This window comes from Megachile rotundata, chromosome 1 (genome assembly GCF_050947335.1).
Source record: "Megachile rotundata isolate GNS110a chromosome 1, iyMegRotu1, whole genome shotgun sequence".
Classification (NCBI taxonomy): domain Eukaryota; kingdom Metazoa; phylum Arthropoda; class Insecta; order Hymenoptera; family Megachilidae; genus Megachile; species Megachile rotundata.
The window spans coordinates 1832029-1853308 of NC_134983.1; the positions used below are offsets into that span (position 1 = coordinate 1832029).

At 32.3% G+C, this 21280-nt stretch overlaps 1 protein-coding gene and 1 long non-coding RNA gene across 6 annotated transcripts in view; one reads left to right on the forward strand and one right to left on the reverse strand.

The window, feature by feature from the left end:
• Positions 1–21280, reverse strand: part of mnd (L-type amino acid transporter minidiscs) — a 109341-nt gene that overhangs the window by 59774 nt on the left and 28287 nt on the right. The gene's annotated exons all lie outside the window — the stretch shown is intronic.
• LOC143264277 (uncharacterized) lies at positions 13861–20800 on the forward strand. 2 transcript variants are annotated; one of them, XR_013037885.1, is made up of 4 exons: positions 13861–15928; positions 16189–16502; positions 16588–17466; positions 19617–20800. It is a non-coding gene; the product is annotated as an uncharacterized LOC143264277 (long non-coding RNA). The 2 variants fall into 2 exon arrangements; XR_013037884.1 differs by having other exon boundaries at positions 16189–17466.

The window sequence follows — 21280 nt, forward strand, 5'->3', positions numbered from 1 at the left end:
GTTCGCTATTATGATCGGTTTTTTTATACCACCGGTCTCAAAACAATACGACAAGACTTCGTATACGACTAAATGACCCTGTTCATACCTAGCAAAGTGTATTGTTAATATATTAAATTTATTTCTGAAGTAATATGATTGTGGTCCGTTTGTTCGGTCATCGCACAGTGGCGAAAAACGGCGAAAACGTGGACAAAAGTCAAAAAATGAAAATCGCAATTCTTGAAATCCGTTTAATGGAATTAGTTTATAAGGAATCTGTGCATACTGTTTTCACAGTTTTAATGACATTATTACTACCATTTCGAAGATATGAGCCCCCAAAGTTGAACATTTTTTAAAGTCAATTTTTCCGGGTAAAGTTTAACATAATGCTGTTCATTATTTTTTAAATATTATGTTCATCCACTATTATCGGCTGTTTATATGATACTTTAACATTATAATTATGTAAGTTGCATAACAAAATGTTTATTATTAACACTGATATGGAAAAACATATAAACCATAGTCATATTCAATGTTTGTGTAAGGTAAAAGTTGTGATCTTCACCTCGGTTCACCTACCAAATAGGCTTAAATGAAAGCTGGAAGCTTCCCGAACAAGGATCTATAACAATATCTTGCGGTAATTTGCGGTCTTATGAGTTATTCCCATTTTTGTCCATTTGCGCACCCTATTAACGCGCGCGACAACAGCAGTTCCGGACGTTTCACAGTTAACAAAGTTTAACATAATACTACTTAATTATTATTTAACTATTATATTCATCCACTTTTATTGGCATTTTTTATGGTACTTTGGTATAATAATTATGTAGGTTGCACATCAAAAGGTTTATCTTTAACACTGATACAAACTGAAAAAGGAGATATAAACCATAAACGTACTTAATGTTTATGTAAGGGAAAAGTTGTGAATTCCACCTCGGTTCACCTACCAAATAGGCTTAAATGAAAGCTAAAAGCTTCCCGAACAAGAATCTGTAACGATATCTTGCGGTAATTTGCGGTCTTATGAGTTATTCCCATTTATGTTCACGCACGCGCCCTATTATCATACGTGACAACAGCGGTTTCGAACGTTTTTCAAATACGTCGTCGCTGACCGTTGCAAAAAGTCTTGTTTTGTAGGTGAGATTTCAATATCCACACCCATATATATGTATATATTACATATTAGATATTTAAACATTGTAAAAAAATTTTAAAAATAAAAATTTATTTGCAATTTCTGATAATAAAAAATGAATTTGCTAATGAAAAAAATATTATTATGATAGTTCAAACATTCAAGTTTAAAATGCAAAAAGATTTAATTAATTTCGATAAACAGTTTTCGAGATAAAAATTCATACGTACTAGTTAACTAACCGTATTAGTTAACTAACAAATCAAAATTCGATTTTTAACACAAAAAATTAATTTGTAACACTAATATAATCATTTTATCCAAAAACATTTAAATAATTTATCTCAGAATCGAAGATATTAGTTTTGTCCACGTTTTCGCCGTTTTTCGCCACTGTGCATCGGTTTGAAAATGTTAAAATGGTAAAAGTTGTTAGGTTCTAGATAACATAACTAACAATCGTGAACAATCGTCTTGAGTGCTGAATGTCCAACATTTTGGCAATCTCTCGTGTTGTGTAATGATTATTTAACACGATCAGTTCCTTGATTTTATCGTCATCAATCTTACAAGGGAACATATCGAACCGCGACACACCGATTTTAATGAAACTTATGTGAAAGATAGTTCTCAAAAAAATATTTGACACGTATTTTTTTTTATCGGCAATCGTTTACATTGAAGGGGTGAAAATAGCCCTCGAAGTTGGGGGTTGAAACCATGTTTTTGGGAATATCTCCGGAACAAAAGAAGATAATTGAATTCTTTTTTTTGTAAATTGTTCGTCTTTAGATAGGAAATTTTTGTGCGTAAAAAAATTTCAAGAAACTTTATTTGTTTAAATAATATTTAAAAAATTCATCATTTTTGTTTAAATTTTTGCACTAAATGTTGATCTACTTTTTTGCAACTTCGTGTACGTAAACTATGGACAAAAATAGAGGATACGTGTTTTTGGAATTTGTTGTTTGTTGCAATGTTTATTAAATATATAATTTAACATCACCTCCTGTGAAGAGGGGCAATCATCATTTTTATTAAAAATATCATTATTTTTACAATCTTTTACATTATTTTAGCGATTTTATACCTCTTCATATGCCGTTAATTGATTTCTGAACAATTATTGTAAGCGTCACAGGTATGAGCGTGATTCTACGCTATTTTCACCCCTTCAATGTGAACGATTGACGATAAAAAAAAATACGTGTCAAATATTTTTTTGAGAACTATCTTTCACATAAGTTTCATTAAAATCGGTGTGTCGCGGTTCGATATGTTTCCTTGTTAGTGGGTTTCATTGACTGAGGAGTGTCGTTGAGGTCAAAATAATCAGCATGAAATTTTTGAAACCATCGCTGACATTGACGTTCTTTAAGAGCACGTTCATCATAACCTTTTTGCAATTTTGCAAAAACCTGACGTGCATTCTTCCCTTTACGGAAGGAATAGAATAGAATGTGGCGAAAATGCACGATGCAATCCACCATGTTACTCTGATTGTAAAATCTCTAAAACTGTACAGAATCGCCCAATTCTTTTTCTGAAATGAAGCTAGAACAGTCGATTATTGCAAGTTCGAAGAGTAAGAAACGTGAAAAGAAAAGTCCATTACGGTCTGTTTTCCGCATCGCGGACAATGGACAATTATTTCCAAAAATATATAATTCCATTTAAAAAACAAAACTTCTTCGGCATATCTTTTACATTAATAACATTTAAAAAATTTCGTTTACACCAAAACATAGACATCCTTTTATCCTGCAATTTCTATATCAACACTTTTTCATGTCATCAATAATTCATGAAATATTGCACTCTTACACTTAGACGTGGACACCCTGTATTATCAAGTAATGTTATTTAGGAGTTGGTGGGTGAATAAAAAATGTATAAGTCTTTACTGATCAAGACGGAGCGAATCTTTATTTTAATGGATGAGGTGCTAAGCGCGAAGGTTTGTTAAGAACTGCTCTCTGCACCCTTGATGCGTTTTCTTGACACATCTTACATCCCTTGGTGGGGGTGTCTTCAAACGACAAATTTGGCAATGCAGCGGGATTTCCCGGTAACCACTTACCGCTCCCCTGCACGGTCAGAGACCGCCAGGCCCGGAACCGTGGTCCCTTCGGAAATCCCCGGTTTATGATGCCGTACGTAGCTCTTGAGACCGTTGACGAAAAAACTACAAAACATGCCTCGAGAAAATCTAACGGTATCCTCAAAAATAGCCGTTTTGACCGTATACGTCGTAAACCGTGCTGGCCTTTTGCACTTACAATGATCGCTTAAAAATCACGAAGCCAGCCGCTACAGTTATAATGATCTTAAGTAATGTTATAAAGGTTTTACTTAGCGCTCGTTATTTGGTAAAAAGTTATAAAGAAAAAAGTTTACTATATGTATTGGCTGTATTATCCATACATGTCAGTATAATCGTGTGTACGTAATGTTCATATGTTTTGATACATCAATGTTGTTAATAATCGAGAATTCGACATTGAAGGAAATGCGATGAATAAATACAGGAAACATCGTTCTGCCCTTAACATTAAAGTATTAAACAATGGAATTTTACATTAACAACATAACATGAAGAATTGTTACAATATTCGTACTCGAAAAATATAATTCGTAAAAAAATAAAATGTCCAAATTGCAAAAATATTATACAGTTAAGCAATAAGCAATCACTTATTATGCACTGCATACACAATTATTGTCAGGAAATCAGACGATACAAATGTAAACGAATAATTAGTAATTTTCAAATAAGTGCTCTAAACGGTACTTGGTTTTCACATATTGTTTGTCGATGAATCTGCTACGTTATGATGATAAATAGTCTTCGACAAATATTTCTATAAGAGAAGTTTCACATTTAATCATGCACAGCAAATAATTATTAACATGTGTCAAGTAAAATCTTGATAATAGGTCATTCCGCGCCAAATTGATCATTGTGTAACGACTCTGGAACCTAAGTTCAGATAGTTACTAGCGCTAAGAAGGTAAAGAGCGGCTTTTACCAATTAAACGACTCGTTTTGGAAAATAACTAAATCTAAAGATTGTGGGATTCGTGTGGTGTGCGGTTAAGGAGTGAAATCCACAGGCCAATATCTTTCAACAATAAGGGTTTATTCAATAAAATAACGAAGATGATGAATTTAACAAATAACAAGTAACAAATAACAAAATATGAAAAGTATACTGGTTTGATTAAAGAAACTAGAATAGACTTGATATAATATTAATAATAGAAATAACAGAACTTGGCAAATTAAGCAATACGTAATAGATAATTATGAATCTAACTAAATGACTCTCGCTAGGTAATACTTTATATTAGATCGTACCTAAGTCTGTTTTCGGATGAAGCTAACTTCGCTTTTATATAATTAATTGAATTCGATATTCTATATTATTCAGTTCTCGTCTCGAACGCTATCGCAATTACAAAGTTTATATTGATTAATACGTTTATAATTTATATAATGAAAAGTCTTTTACGAAATTATTAATACTAGCGCGTGATAGTCTACCGCAGCGAGGAACACGACCTAAGTGTGATTCTCTAAGTGTACCTAAATACGCTTTCGCAAAGTTAGACAGATTAATGATTTTATCTGATATCTAACGCGGTGTAGTCGACTACTGAGATTACGCTGATGACAGAACAATATTCTTTTATTAATTCAAGTTCAAAATTTGTTTGAATCTAAATGAATTAATTATTTCGGAACAGTTACTCTTTTAGTCTGACTCGACAACTAATTGTACATGACCCTTTTCGTCAAAACGAACCCTGACAGCCAAAACCAGATCGCTTAATTGGGGAGCCTGCGTTAGCTAGCTACTAGAACGACCCAACGATACAGGAAAAGGGTGAACAGTATAAGTTGACAGGGTAGCAAATCAATTGATTCTAATATAAAATCGTAATTGCTGAACTGCCACCCAAAAGACACGGGCTTCAGAGACCAAGCCGCTCAAATGGGGAGCCTGCGTTAGCTAGCTACGAAACGACCCAGAGCGAGCTCCGAGAATCTGATGGCGCGTTAGCAATCCGATGTAAAATCAAATATGAGTAGCTGAGAGCTATCCTTTCGATATCTTAGCCTTTCTTGGCGCTAAGTATAGCACTCTCCTAAAGGAGTTTCAGATACGAGACCGTTTGAATGGGGAGCCTGCGTTAGCTAGCTACTAGAACGACCCACGACCAAGTATCCAAATGGCGTATACCCGCTTTACCAGTCAAGTATTAAGAATCGTTGCGGCTCTTCACAGCGAAAACTGTTCCGGTTATACTTATCTGAAGACTTCTAGCTGGCTCGACTTCGAAAACTGTTCTGCGATTTTGGCGAGCTCCGCTCGGCCTTTTATACTCGCCAGCCTGGCGAATTCTCGGAAAACCCCCATAACGTCGAAATATAATATTGTCTTATAAATTCGTAATTAGAAATTAATTGTACAAACGAACGGTTTAATTACATTATAAATATCGCATTCTACATTATGGTTTACATTTCTGATATAAAAATAGTAATTTAATAGTGTTTTAATGAAATTGCATTTTCTATCCTTTTCTATGTACTACGCACGACTTCTATACGGTTCGAAGCTAGATGTATAAGCATAGGATGCTTCTAGAACATTCCATTGAATAATATTATAATTTACAACATATATTGCAATAAACTAACGTTTGACTTTAATTCTGGATAACATAATTTTAGTACGCTTGATATGTAGTAACTGATTTGTTTAGCTAATAGTTTTTGATAATTAATAATATCGCAATTGTAAAATGTATTTCTATCCTTCTCTAAGACTACGCGAGAATTCCAGGAAATTCGGGGCGAGCTTCGCGGCACGTAGGCACATAGCATTGCGGAATACATTTATTACAATAGCCTATAAAATAATACATTAACTTGTTTTAAATAAATTAACTTAACATTTGATTAATTTAATGAAACATATTACTCTTTTTAAATTAGAAACATAAAACAATTATTAAAATTAAGAATATTGATATATATATATATATATATATATCTAATGATTACCGACTGTCAAAGCTAAATACACAGGATAACTAATATATAATGTACCGTCGGTAACAGTTTATTATTGTCGGTAACTAAACTATTGGTGGGTAATTGAATTGAGCACAGAACTGTCATGTTGGTGATGAAAAGTAAAAAAAAAACTCTTCCAGGGATGTTACAATTGTTATAGTTACATATCACTGTATGTTATAGTCCATGTTAAATTAAGGGGGGGTTTAAGTCATCACTTTGCCGGTTTCGAATTTGTGATTAAATAACAACCTTTCAAGGTTCGTAATAATTTTGGCATGAATAGGCTTCACTTACGAATTTTTTTCTCAAAAACTACTTGTCCAATTTAGCTACATCTTCTTTTCTTTTATTCATAAAGGATTGGACTATTACAAAATATTTTTTTTTACAGTTCAAATTTAGTTGAAAATGTTGATTTCAAATTGTTTTATTAAACATAATGACAAGTCTGAGTCATCTTTTGAGTGCAGAGTTCATTGAATTCTCGTTAAATTGAATAAATTATCGTGTAAACTCATATTTTTTCCTTTTTTTATGAAACTGATGATTTTAAGAATGTATATATTTCCATTTAATTTAATAACCTATCTTCTTAAAATATGTATCATATTTTTCAATAGCAAACAAATATATCGTAACTGTAAATTGTAAGTAAAATATTTTTAGTTTCAAGGTTATCAAATTTTCATCAATAGATCATTTAATTTCTATTTTTAATGAAATGAAATAGACAGTTGCTCGATAATAATGACGTGGTTGCCTCCAGGTACATTTACCTTGCACCATTTACAATTTTACTTAACAACCTTTTGTACTTGTATAATATATTCGGTCTATATTTATTATATTTAGACTAATATTTGTATAAATACAAAAATGTTTTTATTTTCATTAATTTCATTCATTGTCAAAGGGGAGGAATGGTTTCTTTAAGGTTTGCACAACGGCAATTAGTATGTTCATAAGAACTACCAATCTAAACCAGGTTTTACTTCCACGTAGGGCTTCTTTATCATCTATGACCCCTATAACATCGGAAGTTGGAAATAATGTAAATTTCATGGCTGAATTATGTACAAAATCTATTCAGCCATAATATACTTGTGGTATATTTTTATTAATTGTTTCGGGTTTCACATTTTATATTACATAATTTTGTAGTCGTACTCTATTGAAATGTCTGTCAGATTTTGTTAATATATTTTTCCATTTTATTTACATTTTAAAAATAACTTTGCACTTAATGCCGGTATCTCTAGTGCTAATAAAAATATCTCAAATTAAGGATCTTAAGATTTAATGTTGGGGTTATAAAACAAACACTAAAGTTAACTTTAAGTATGTATGTATTTTAAATAGAGTGAATGAAATTACTGATATAATCTTTTGAAAATCAATGATACTTGGCTACAAACGTGTTTTTGAAATGTATTTTTTGTCAAATTGATGCCTTTCAAATTGTGGCAACATTTTTTTCAAGTAGCAAAATAATAAAAAACCACTCCTGTACACGTCTTTTGTGCTCTTTAATTTTTTAACGTTCTGTTTCAAACATTTATCTTATCTTTATATTTTTAAAGTCAATTAAAAGATTTAAAAAGTAGAGAATTCAGTATTTATTTATGCATTATGATTTTGGAAATGATTCTAAATACATATCATCGATTTTATAACCATTATATGATGTTAAAATCTCCTTTTTTTAATCATGGATTTCGACTGAAGCTCCTGTATTCAGAAATATTTACTATAAAAGTTGTTAATTTTCAATTAATAGATTCATATAAAAAATTGAAGTTTCGTATTAAAAAATATGTATGTTAAATGGTCTTTCGAGAAACATACATATTGTATATTACGGCAGAGCCATACCCACAAATTGGATACTATAGGATGACAGTGATGACAGATTGATAAACCTTAACAAACGTATTATATTGATGTTTTTATCGCAAACACTTCGGCTTGGATTTGATAGCTTCTATGTAGAATGCAGCCGATTGTGAGGCGAAAGAGGAAGCAACAAGAGTACCATATGAAGAGTAATTTAATAAATACTCTTTATACTGGATGAAGGGAAATTAGTATTGAATACATCAACAATTTTCGATTTAATACATCGAGAATATGCCATTGTAATCGCATTAAGGGGTTATAACGGAATGTACCAAATTACTAGTTACTAACTGAAAAGGAACGTTAACGATGTCGTAGAGTGGACAACTTTTTTTTAATATTACTAACTTTTTTATAACAAATGGATGATAGGGAGCGTCAACGATAAATGTCAGAAAATATAACAAAGTTCTAGTTTAAACCCATTAGTGCATGACTGTTTAAATACAAAAAAAATTTTGTTTTTCTTTACAGCATAATAGTAACAAGAAGATAACAATTAACAATTTATATTAAAAACTTAACAAAATGTATAATACTGAAAATTTAAGTATTTTAAAAAGATACAACAAAAAATTATAATTACAAAGGATAGGAAATATTTTAGATAGTCACATTAGTTCAGAAATTTATAAATCGTTTATGTTTAATAAAGTATGACACCTAACTAGAACTAAAAATTATTGTCAATAGTATTATTCTAACAATAAGATTTAAAACTTTGCTGTCTCGAAAAATTTATTTCTACCAGAAAATGAAACCATATACATATATTGATTGATATTGGTTTATTAATATACAAAATGTTCTATTTAAACATTCATTCATAATTATCTATCGAACCATTTATAAGGTACTTTTCTACTTTTTTTTGCAAGGTCTTCCAATTTAACACCTTTAAATCTTCTCTTATAGGGCTTTATAAATGATTACGTTTATTCAGAAGAAGCTATTATCTCTAATAATATGAAAAATTAGATTAGAGATGTCTTCCAATTTATCAATTGTACCAGTTTTTAAAAGGTGTAGTTGGCATTTAGAAATGGAATAAATCTATAACTGCATTAATAACCATCTTTTTAAATACAGTACGTAAGGAATAATTTCTAACGTAATGAAAGCACGTTTTAAACGGCAATAAATAACCTTGAAAAATTAATATACATGCCGTTTTAATAAAAGAACGTAACTTTATGAGTAAAAAAAATATCAAATGTTTAGTAAAAATTATAGTGTATTGAAGAGTTTAATGTAGCATTTATTTGAAATTTCAAATAATTTATAAGAAGTAAACATTTGATTAATTTAAAGGCAAAATAAATATGTTAGCATACCACATTATATGTATTTTAATTTTATATTGTAGCGTACAAGAAATGAATCATGTAAAATACATTCGAGAAAAATAAACTAGATCGTTGGAAATGAAAACTCCCCAACAAATGTGATGAATAGATCGCAATATTATATATCGTTGTGAATATTTCGAAATGCGAAATTTTTTCGGAAAAAATCTAATTGTATCGCAACGCGAGAGATCGTAAGCTGCTTCGCGAAGCGAGAAGCAAAGCACGTTACGCGAAGCCGCGAGTCTCGAACCTCGAACCTAATGATAATGATTTCAGTAAGAAATTCTGGTAAGTACAGTAATACGAAATATTTGAAATATTTCGTTTGTTTTTGACTCTGAATGGGTCTCAAGGTCATGCTATGGTACATCGTTGAATTTGTTTCAATACGCCCTTTCATATGATATAAAAAAATATATACCATTCCATTTAAAAACTGAAGGTTACCTTCACTTCTCAAAAAATAGTACAAACACGAAAAATTTGTATACTTCATTATATGGATTATAAAAAACACTATCACTTTCTCCTCTTCCATTTTTTTTTCGTACTAGTCGTTTACGAGAAAAAGGCTGGCTAGTAAATCTCTCAACACCCTGTATATATTTATATTTTTCAAGTATAATATTTGTTTATCTTAAGAATTATCCTAACTGTAATAAAGATCTCTAACAGGTTATGAGCCCAGGGCAGTGAGATACGTCAAATGTTAAAAATTATCGGATATGCAATAAAATGTAATTAATTGAGCACGTGACGAAGCACGTATTCGTCGAAGTGGTTACAATTCTAGAAAAAGGAAAAGCTACAAATGTTTATTCGAAAATATTATGGAAAGTCGTGTTATACAATTTACGTTTAACAATGATATTACGTAAAAAATGTCCATGGAACGATCAGCATCATATACAAACCAATCCATGCCAAGTAATATTACGGGCAATTCGCAAGGAAATACAGTGAATATTCGATATGTGCACAAATGATCTGTACGATATGTGCACCAAAGTTATCCCCACCACTGGGGGGAAGACCTCTTCAGACGCCAAGAAGCTCGATCGCCGAGAAATGTAACATGATCCGGGGTCGGGTATTTCCGTGAAGCAATACATATGCAAATATAAAACTTTTTTATTTTTGATTTTTTCGAGAACCAACTTTTACCAATAGATTCTTTACATTTTTCTGATTAAAATGAGACCAAACACGACACAGTTTGGGCTATATTTACTGGTTTAATTGACGATGAAAGTTTTTCACGTCGAAGAGGATAGCGAGTCAAAAAGAAAGAGACGCTACTGTAACATCCCTGAAGAATTTTTAAACTTTTATTGCAGTGTCATTTCTTCAATTATCGACTGTATTTCACCCTTACCGACCGCGACATTAGACAAATCGAGTATCATAAGAATTCAGTAAACTGTCGGTAATAAATATATAATTCTATAAGGAAAATTCCGCAATGCTATGTGTTTACGTGCCGCGAAGCTCGCCCCGAATTTCCTGGAATTCTCGCGTAGTCTTAGAGAAGGATAGAAATACATTTTACAATTGCGATATTATTAATTATCAAAAACTATTAGCTAAACAAATCAGTTACTACATATCAAGCGTACTAATATTATGTTATCCAGAATTAAAGTCAAACGTTAGTTTATTGCAATATATGTTGTAAATTATAATATTATTCAATGGAATGTTCTAGAAGCATCCTATGCTTATACATCTAGCTTCGAACCGTATAGAAGTCGTGCGTAGTACATAGAAAAGGATAGAAAATGCAATTTCATTAAAACACTATTAAATTACTATTTTTATATCAGAAATGTAAACCATAATGTAGAATGCGATATTTATAATGTAATTAAACCGTTCGTTTGTACAATTAATGTCTAATTACGAATTTATAAGACAATATTATATTTCGACGTTATGGGGGTTTTCCGAGAATTCGCCAGGCTGGCGAGTATAAAAGGCCGAGCGGAGCTCGCCAAAATCGCAGAACAGTTTTCGAAGTCGAGCCAGCTAGAAGTCTTCAGATAAGTATAACCGGAACAGTTTTCGCTGTGAAGAGCCGCAACGATTCTTAATACTTGACTGGTAAAGCGGGTATACGCCATTTGGATACTTGGTCGTGGGTCGTTCTAGTAGCTAGCTAACGCAGGCTCCCCATTCAAACGGTCTCGTATCTGAAACTCCTTTAGGAGAGTGCTATACTTGGCGCCAAGAAAGGCTAAGATATCGAAAGGATAGCTCTCAGCTACTCATATTTGATTTTACATCGGATTGCTAACGCGCCATCAGATTCTCGGAGCTCGCTCTGGGTCGTTTCGTAGCTAGCTAACGCAGGCTCCCCATTTGAGCGGCTTGGTCTCTGAAGCCCGTGTCTTTTGGGTGGCAGTTCAGCAATTACGATTTTATATTAGAATCAATTGATTTGCTACCCTGTCAACTTATACTGTTCACCCTTTTCCTGTATCGTTGGGTCGTTCTAGTAGCTAGCTAACGCAGGCTCCCCAATTAAGCGATCTGATTTTGGCTGTCAGTGTTCGTTTTGACGAAAAGGGTCATGTACAATTAGTTGTCGAGTCAGACTAAAAGAGTAACTGTTCCGAGGTAAAGTTCATTAGAATCAAACAAATCTTGGAATTTTGAATTAGTAAAAGAATATTGTTCTGTCATCAGCGTAATTTCCGTAGTCGACTACACCGCGTTAGATATCAGATAAAATCATTAATCTGTCTAACTTTGCGAAAGCGTATTTAGGTACACTTAGAGAATCACACTTAGGTCGTGTTCCTCGCTGCGGTAGACTATCACGCGCTAGTATTAATAATTTCGTAAAAGACTTTTCATTATATAAATTATAAACGTATTAATCAATATAAACTTTGTAATTGCGATAGCGTTCGAGACGAGAACTGAATAATATAGAATATCGAATTCAATTAATTATATAAAAGCGAAGTTAGCTTCATCCGAAAACAGACTTAGGTACGATCTAATATAAAGTATTACCTAGCGAGAGTCATTTAGTTAGATTCATAATTATCTATTACGTATTGCTTAATTTGCCAAGTTCTGTTATTTCTATTATTAATATTATATCAAGTCTATTCTAGTTTCTTTAATCAAACCAGTATACTTTTCATATTTTGTTATTTGTTACTTGTTATTTGTTAAATTCATCATCTTCGTTATTTTATTGAATAAACCCTTATTGTTGAAAGATATTGGCCTGTGGATTTCACTCCTTAACCGCACACCACACGAATCCCACAATCTTTAGATTTAGTTATTTTCCAAAACGAGTCGTTTAATTGGTAAAAGCCGCTCTTTACCTTCTTAGCGCTAGTAACTATCTGAACTTAGGTTCCAGAGTCGTTACACTACGATCGTGGCAGTCGGCAAAGGTCAAAAGTCTGTTCTATTGTTCACAATCCTAATACGTTGCTAACTTTTTTATTTTTTATCAAATTTTTATAAAACTTTTTCCATCATGTTCGTGACATTTTCCTGACTAAAATGAGACCAAACACGACGTAATTCGAGTTATATTTACTTGCAATATCTTATTAGAGTAAAGTCATCGATGTACGCGTAACATTTGAAATTACAAGTAAATATGGCTCGAAATACGTCGTGTTTTGTCTCATTTTAACGAGAAAAATGTTACAAATATGATGAAGAAAATTTCGCAAAAAAAAAAAAAAAAATAAAAAATAAAAAAGTTTTATTCTTGCATTAGGAGTGTCCTTCTGGTAGGTCACTGTTTGTTTACGTTCAGTCTCCTTCGCTCGAAATGTAGGAACTGTACGATATCTGCACCAGTTCGACGTTCGGCAAAACATCAATCAATGTAGGAACTGTACGATATCTGCACCAGTTCGGTCCCGAGAATGGTGCACATATCGAACATGTACTACACATAGTCTAAATTATTTAGTGTTTAGTCTTATTTTAATCAGAAAAATATGAAGAATCTATTAGTAAAAGTTGGATAACGAAAAAATGGAAAATAAAGAACTTTTACTCTTGCATTAGTATTATCCCTTACTATGTTTCCGTTTGTTTACATTCGGTATCCTTCGCTCGCTGTCCTTTTCTACGTTCGGCAAAACATCAATCAATGTAGGAACTGTACGATATCTGCACCAGTTCAGACCCGAGAATGGTGCACATATCGAATATTTACGTATCCCGATAATTTAGCCGAAGTTAGATAGAATAGCGAATTATTTATCGTGGAAAGGGTCTAGCCCAGGGGTCGGCAACCTTTTGAGTCGGAAGAGTCAAAAATTACAATTTACAAAATTTCGAAGTTTTTAAAGAGCCACCAAATTTTTTCTTGCCGACAATAAATAGTAATCGTATAAATAAAGTTTTTTGATAAAAAGAAACTAATCTATTTATTCATAAGAAAAAATATCTATTTATTCATATACATATAAGTAGTGTTTTTCACAACAAATTAGATAATATATATATGGCATTATTAGATAATTACTTATTATTTAACACTTTATTGACCGGTCGTTTTTGAGGCTGCCAGTCACTAAGTACCGGCTGAGTCGCGCGCGCACTTACTCCCAGTACCGACTAAATTTTCGCTATTCATTGTGTTGTGCTTATTCCTTTTGTTTCAAAGGAATGTAATTTTATTAATATTTATACTTTATTTTGCATTTATTTTATATAATAAAGGGCCGTATAAACTAACATTCATAAAATAGATTCAAGGTAACAGTAATTCAATTTTTCGGCAAGCGTTGGCAATCGAAAAGCCTATTAATAGGCTACCGGTCGATAAGCGTTAGCAATGAAAAAGCCGATAAATAGGCTAGCGGTCGATAAGCGTTGGAAATCAAAAAGCCGATTAATATGCTAGCGGTAGATAAAGTGTTAAGTAAAAAATTAAAACAATTAAACATTTACTTACAACACTAACAGTTGACGACAGCGACGACGCGTGTCACGGGGGAGGGATACGGTGAAAAGCGAGTACAAGTGGTTGAGAGATAGAATCGGTGCCTAATCCTCGTTAATCGATTCAGAACGATTTTTAAATGTTTTTTTTTTTGATAAAATAAATAATATTTGCGTATGGAACTAAAGAGCCGCAGCTTCACATCCAAAGAGCCGCATGTGGCTTGCGAGCCGCAGGTTGCCGACCCCTGGTCTAGCCAGATAAGGTAGTCAAATGTGCCCTTGAAAAACCCAATAAAATGTAGCCAAGTGAAAAACTCAATACGTCAGTTGCTGGTATATCTAGAAAACATTTCACACCAAGTTCTAACCCCCTATCTAATCCGTGGGGATAGTAAAAGCGAAAAAACGAAATTCCGGTTTTCGGCGTATTTTGCCTATTTAGTTTTGTACAAAAATTCTCAAACGTTGAGGTCCACATAGCGCATATTATAGAATTTGTTCAGATGTTTTTATCGCAAATTATAATTTAGGATTAATGCGAGCACTATTAAAGATTGAGTATAGTAACCTTAATAGAATGGAGGACTATGTATCTGAAGCCCTAACACTCGCGTAAAAATTAGCTGACATAGAAAGTCCTATGGATAACAAATTAGTAAGAGTCATCGTGTTAGTAGGACTGCCCAATGAATGCAAACCAGTGGTTAGGCCTTAAAAAGTTCAGGTTTAGATATAACCACAGATTTAGTTAAAAATAAATTAATTCAAGAGCTCATTCAAAAAGCAATATAGGATAAATCGTCAGAAGGAATTTTTGCAGCTAAAAGTAACAAAAGATTTTATAATAAAAACAAGAAAAGAATTGCGCTGCTACCGTGGGTGTGGTGAACTAGGGCATAAAAAACTTGATTGCAAAAAGAATTAGAGGCTACTAAAAAGAATCAATCCAAGGAAAGTAAAGATTACAAGCAATCAAAATGTGATAAAATCAAATAATGGTATCTACTATCTGCTTGAAATATAAAAACAAATGGGAATGAATGGTACATAGATTTGAGCTACAAATGATATGGCTAGTGATAAAAACTTACTCTCTGAATGTAAAGATACTTTCAAAAATAAAATTACAATTGCTGACAATAACAAACTAAGTACATATGGAGTAGGAAATGTAAAAGTAAAAATGATGGACCATTCAGCATCAAAAACAAATTTTTTTTTATCGGCCATCGTCCATGCTTTAGTTACCCAACATAACAATTTATATTTTACAATCGTGAAGCAATTCTTAATCCACAGATGTAATTCCTTTAATTGCACGTATTCTACATCATTATGAAGATATTATACTTCGTACAAGTACAATTTATGCGTTAAGATCAAATGCATCTGACTTGAACGGCATATTTTTATAAAGGCACCTTTGGACCTTCAAATTTTTTTTTTAAATAAGTTAGTGTAAAAAATGTAATATAATACAATTTCCAGAATATTACGTATAGAAATCAGTTGTGCACCAAACGGAAGGTATAAAATGTACGTATAACTTTAACGACAATAATATTTTTTCCACAAGCGAAATTAAAAATTCCAATTTATCCGTATTTTGTCTTTTGACCTATAGTTTACATATGTGAAATTTGATCAAAATAATACAAAGTTTTATTTAAAAAATGTGCAAAATAATGTTAATTTTTAACATATTTTTTAAACAAATAAATTTTTCAAAAATCCACTTAGGCCATATTATTGGCCTTCTAAAATAGAAAAATTTGCACTGTGAATTTTTTGTCTAGGCCTAATAGTTCCTGAGATATTCGAGAAAACATGTTTTGCAACCCCAACTTTGGGGGCCATTTTCACCCCTTTAGCATGGACGATGGCCGATAAAAAAAAATACGTGTCAAATATTTTTTTGCGTTCTATATCATACTCAAAGCGCATCAAAATCGGCGATTGGGTAATGTCCCTTGTGAGAATACAAATTCTCAAGAAATCTGGCATAAAAGATTAGATCATTTAAATGACAAAAGCATGTCTCTTCTAAGGAAAGGAATGGCACTAGGAGTAAAATACATATATAAAAACCCTTGTGTGGGTTGTATAAGAGGTAAGCAATCCAAATTACCATTTACTAAACACATGAGTTACAGGACTAAAGCACAATTAGAGCTTATACATGCCGATCTATGTAGACCAATGAGCAAACCGAGTGGGAGTGCAGCTCGGCATTTATTCGTACTAATAGACGATTATACTCGCATGAAAGAGTAAAAACCATCTTTCCGCAGTTTAAAGTAATAGTGGAGAATCAAATGGACCACAAAATAAAAACTTTAAGGACAGATAATGGAAGAGAATTTATTAATACTAAGATGGATGCATTTCTGAAGGAAGCTTGGATGGGCACCAAATAACTGCCCTGCACACATCGGAGCAGAATGGTGTAGTTGAGTGTGGAGCAGAACTATCATTGAGAAAGCACGTTGCACACTATACGACGGCAAATTAAAAAGAAAATTTTGAAAAGATGCTGTTAGTACTGCTATTTTCCTAAAAGATCGTTCTCCTGCTAAGGCTGTTACAGAAAAAACACCCCTTGAAGTATGGTATGGAGAAAAACCAAATTTAAAGCATTTGAAAGTCTTTGGAATTAGAACCTTTGCTCATATAGAAAAGAATCAAATAAAGAAACTAGATTCTAAAAGTACAGAATACATTTTATAGGATATTATACTGACACTAAGGGATTTAAGTTAACACATCTCGAAGATTATGGAAAATAAATTAGACAACCACGAGTCGGCTAAAGAAGATGTCACGGAAATAATGTGGATCTCACTTCAGGTAAACGAACTTTCTTAAGTTCAAGTGAACAAAAGCTTTAAAAAACCTACCGACGGCGAAAGATTGACTACAGATCAAACTACTGAAGCTGCTGAAGACTGAACACTGAAAATAAAAACATTGAAGCTAAAAATAATTTTGATAATATCGACGTGTATGAAAGTCCTACTCAGGAGACTAGAAAATATCCTGAAAGGGAAAGACAATCCAGAATATTTCCGAATATGGTGAGACATCAATATATTTTAAGTAATATGAGCGAAACATGTACTACAAAGAAGTACTCAAAGGTAATAAAATAATGTTTAGAAAAAAAATACGCCGACTTCGAAATGCACTAAAAAGTATAAAATAATTTCTATTTCCTAATGAAGTAATTTCTATTTCATTCAATCATACAATTACGTAACAGATATGAATGAAACCTATTTACTCGTTAGGTATTATATTAAATACATTTCAACCTTTTCGGAGGCGGCGCAAAATTAAAAGATTATTTTGAATATGTTATTTAATTTTGCGCCGCCTCCGAAAAGGTTGAAATGTATTTAATATAATACCTAACGAGTAAATAGGTTTCATTCATATCTGTTACGTAATTGTATGATTGAATGAAATAGAAATTACTTCATTAGGAAATAGAAATTATTTTATACTTTTTAGTGCATTTCGAAGTCGGTATATTTTTTTTCTGAAAATTATTTTATTTCACGCTTTTTAGTGGAATGGAGAGAATTGTATAGGATACTGTGAGACAGTTCTTCTGGGCTTTTTTTTGTCTGCGTAAATGCCATGAGCATAATTAAGTAAAAGACAACATGGATATTCGTTTTTCAATCTTTTTTGCAACAATAATCCTTTGCAACTAAAAAATGAAAAAATTTTTGGTAATGATACCAATGGGGAGTCAGACTTTACAAGATGCGAAAAGTTTTGTTCCGATCGGACCACCCACCTAGAAAAAAACCGACAAACATGTATAGAAAAAAAAATAAGGGACACTCTTTCAGGGACAAGTACAAACTAATTACATCATGATTGAGGGTGCTTCATCCATTTGCTCTTTGTTAACTTTCGTTGCAAAAATTTACTGCGCATGTGTATCTCTTACGGTTTAGGACTGCGCAAGGGTCAAAGTATCCGTAAAATAATAGCAGATCCTGCGCAACAAATTTTCTAACAAATCAAATTGATGCATTTTTAGAACGATACGGAGACTGTACCAAGCAATGGGAATAATACACCAACGTCAACGTGAACTCATCTTGCTGTATAAGTCGCGTGTCAGAGCGGTAAAGCTTAGTTAGTGTTTTGGTACAGTGCATTGTAATTGCCCTTTCTTGTGTTTCCCGTGCATAGCACGGGGCGTTCCACTAATATTAATAACAATAGTTTTTCGCTAATATCACGAAAACTAGAGTTTTCCGTCAATTATGCATAAGGAAAAACTTGTTCAGAATCATGCCACTAATAACGTACTAGAAGGACATTAAAATCGTTCGAAGTTAGTTTCAAAAGTTAACAACAATTTTCGCTAATATCTCAAAAACAAAAGCTTTCCGTCAATTGTGCAAGAGGAAAAAGTTGTCCAGAACCACGCCCCTAACAACATATTCGAAGGACATTAAAATCGTTCGAAGTTGATTTCAAAAGTTAATAACAATTTTTCGGTAATATCTCGAAAACAAAAGCTTTCCGCGAAATTTGTATATGAACAAAATTTTTCAGAATCATGTCCGTGATAAGATATTAAAAGCGCACTAAAATCGAGAAAAGTTTATTTCAAAAGTTGCCGGTTTTTTTGCAATAACAACACTTTGCAATTAAAAAATGAAAAATTTTTTGATAATGGTACCAATGGGGAGTCAGCACATTCCATATGCAAAAGGTTTCATTCCGATCGGTCCATCCAGCTAGGCGTAATGCGCGAACATACATAGAAAAAGAAAAAAGTTGCCGGTTTTTTTGCAATAACAACACTTTGCAATTAAAAAATGAAAAATTTTTTGATAATGGTACCAATGGGGAGTCAGCGCATTCCATATGCAAAAGGTTTCATTCCGATCGGTCCATCCAGCTAGGCGTAATGCGCGAACATACATAGAAAAAAAAAAAATATACTGATCGAATTGAGTAACCTCCTCCTTTTTCGAAGTCGGTTAAAAAATAATCATTTATGGCAATATGTATCATTACCTGCAGATAAGAAAGCTATGAAGTCTAAATGGGTATTTAAAATAAAAAAGGACAGCGATGTCCTTTAAATATAAGGCGAGGTTAGTTGCTAAGGGTTGTTCGCGAAAACCTAAAATAAATTTTTTCCAAACTTTTTCGCCAGTAGTTGCATACTCAACTATACCTTTTTTAATCTCTTTAGCTATGCAGCTAGATCTGAGCATAGATCACCTAGATGTGACTGCAGCATTTTTAAATAGTAAATTAAATGAAAATGTTTATGTGCAGCAACTAGAACATTTTGCCGCTGAAGAAAATAAAGTTTGTAAATTAAATTAGGTTAGTTTGTAAATGTAAATTGTAAATTTAAAATGGCGATATACAGTTCGCAATGCAAGTATTGAAAAAATTCGATTCACTCAGTTTAAGTTAATAATAAATAATTTGTTTATATCCTATGTGTAAATGATTCATAACCCTTCTTATATTTGATTGACATATCCGTTATTTGACTTTACTTTGACATAGCGGTTTTGTGTTAGCAATTACACTGTAACGGCGCAAACGTACTTGTTCACGATCATACTCAGCCGTCAGGCTCGAAGCTGTCGCTCTCGAGTTTTGGCGCGTGCTGTTCACGCGCTCTGGTTGGTCAGTGTTTTTCCTCAATAATTCAAAAAATAAGCTTCAACCATCATTTTGGTAAAGTTGTTCAGTATCACTCCAGCTACTGCCCCCTGAAATTATGCGCATTGTGACCAAACACCCTGTATATCTACCTATACGAATCACTTGACCAAACGTAATTATTATAATCATTAATAACGACAGCTATCAGAATAACTTCAACAGACAGAGTTGAAGTGCATTTTTATAAGTAGTTATTTTCAGCTTTTTCTTATTTAATAATTTTCTTTTCGTACTCCATACAGTATTTACATAATTGAATGAGAGAATGAAAAGGACTAAAATTGTAGCAATTTCACAGGAATTTGCTATGCGATATCAAATATTCCAGTAATAATGAAATGAAGCGCAAAATTGGAAAATATATTATACGAATAAAACGAAACAACTGAAAAAAAAATAGAAATTCAATGTCTCATTATTTCAGTCGGTAACTATTACAAAAACAAATAAAGAATATGCAAAACTTGTAATCGAACTATAGAAATTTCGCTGACTGTACGAAACATGTAAAAATGTTTAAATAAAAAAAAAATTATTTAAATTTGAACTGTTCTCAAATTTGAACAATTAAATGATACCCACGATGACGTGAAATCAGTAACGATTCTATTTTAGTATGCAACTTTTTATTACCGAAAGATCACGTAATATCTATGTATAATCTTTACAGTAGACCTACAAAATGTTCTCTATTTTGCGTGAATCAATCTTATAATTTATTCCATAGGACCTAATTGTATTATTATTCATTATAGTCTGTCATTTACTAGTTCAGACATTCACTGAGCGTATACAAGGTATGTCACGGATTTAAGATGAGATTATATCCCGAATTTGCTAAGAAATGTGTAAAAATTGAGAAAGAAAAAACTGAATGTTATGACGATGTTTATTTTTCTACATCAGTTTCCTCACGATTGCAACGATGCATCTAAAAACTGTAAATGTACTCTATGTTAAATGAAATTACATATTATTTCATACTCGCATCTTCTCAAGGCATTCTGCGAAAAAAGGTATTAAAGTATAGTAGTTACGAAATCAATACATATTTCGTGTAATGTCTTACATTTACTCAAATATTGCTCAAAGTATTGGGGTTTTAAAGATTGTACTTTAATATTTTTATGTGGAATGTTCCGTGAAATTCATACGAGCCATACAAAATATTATATT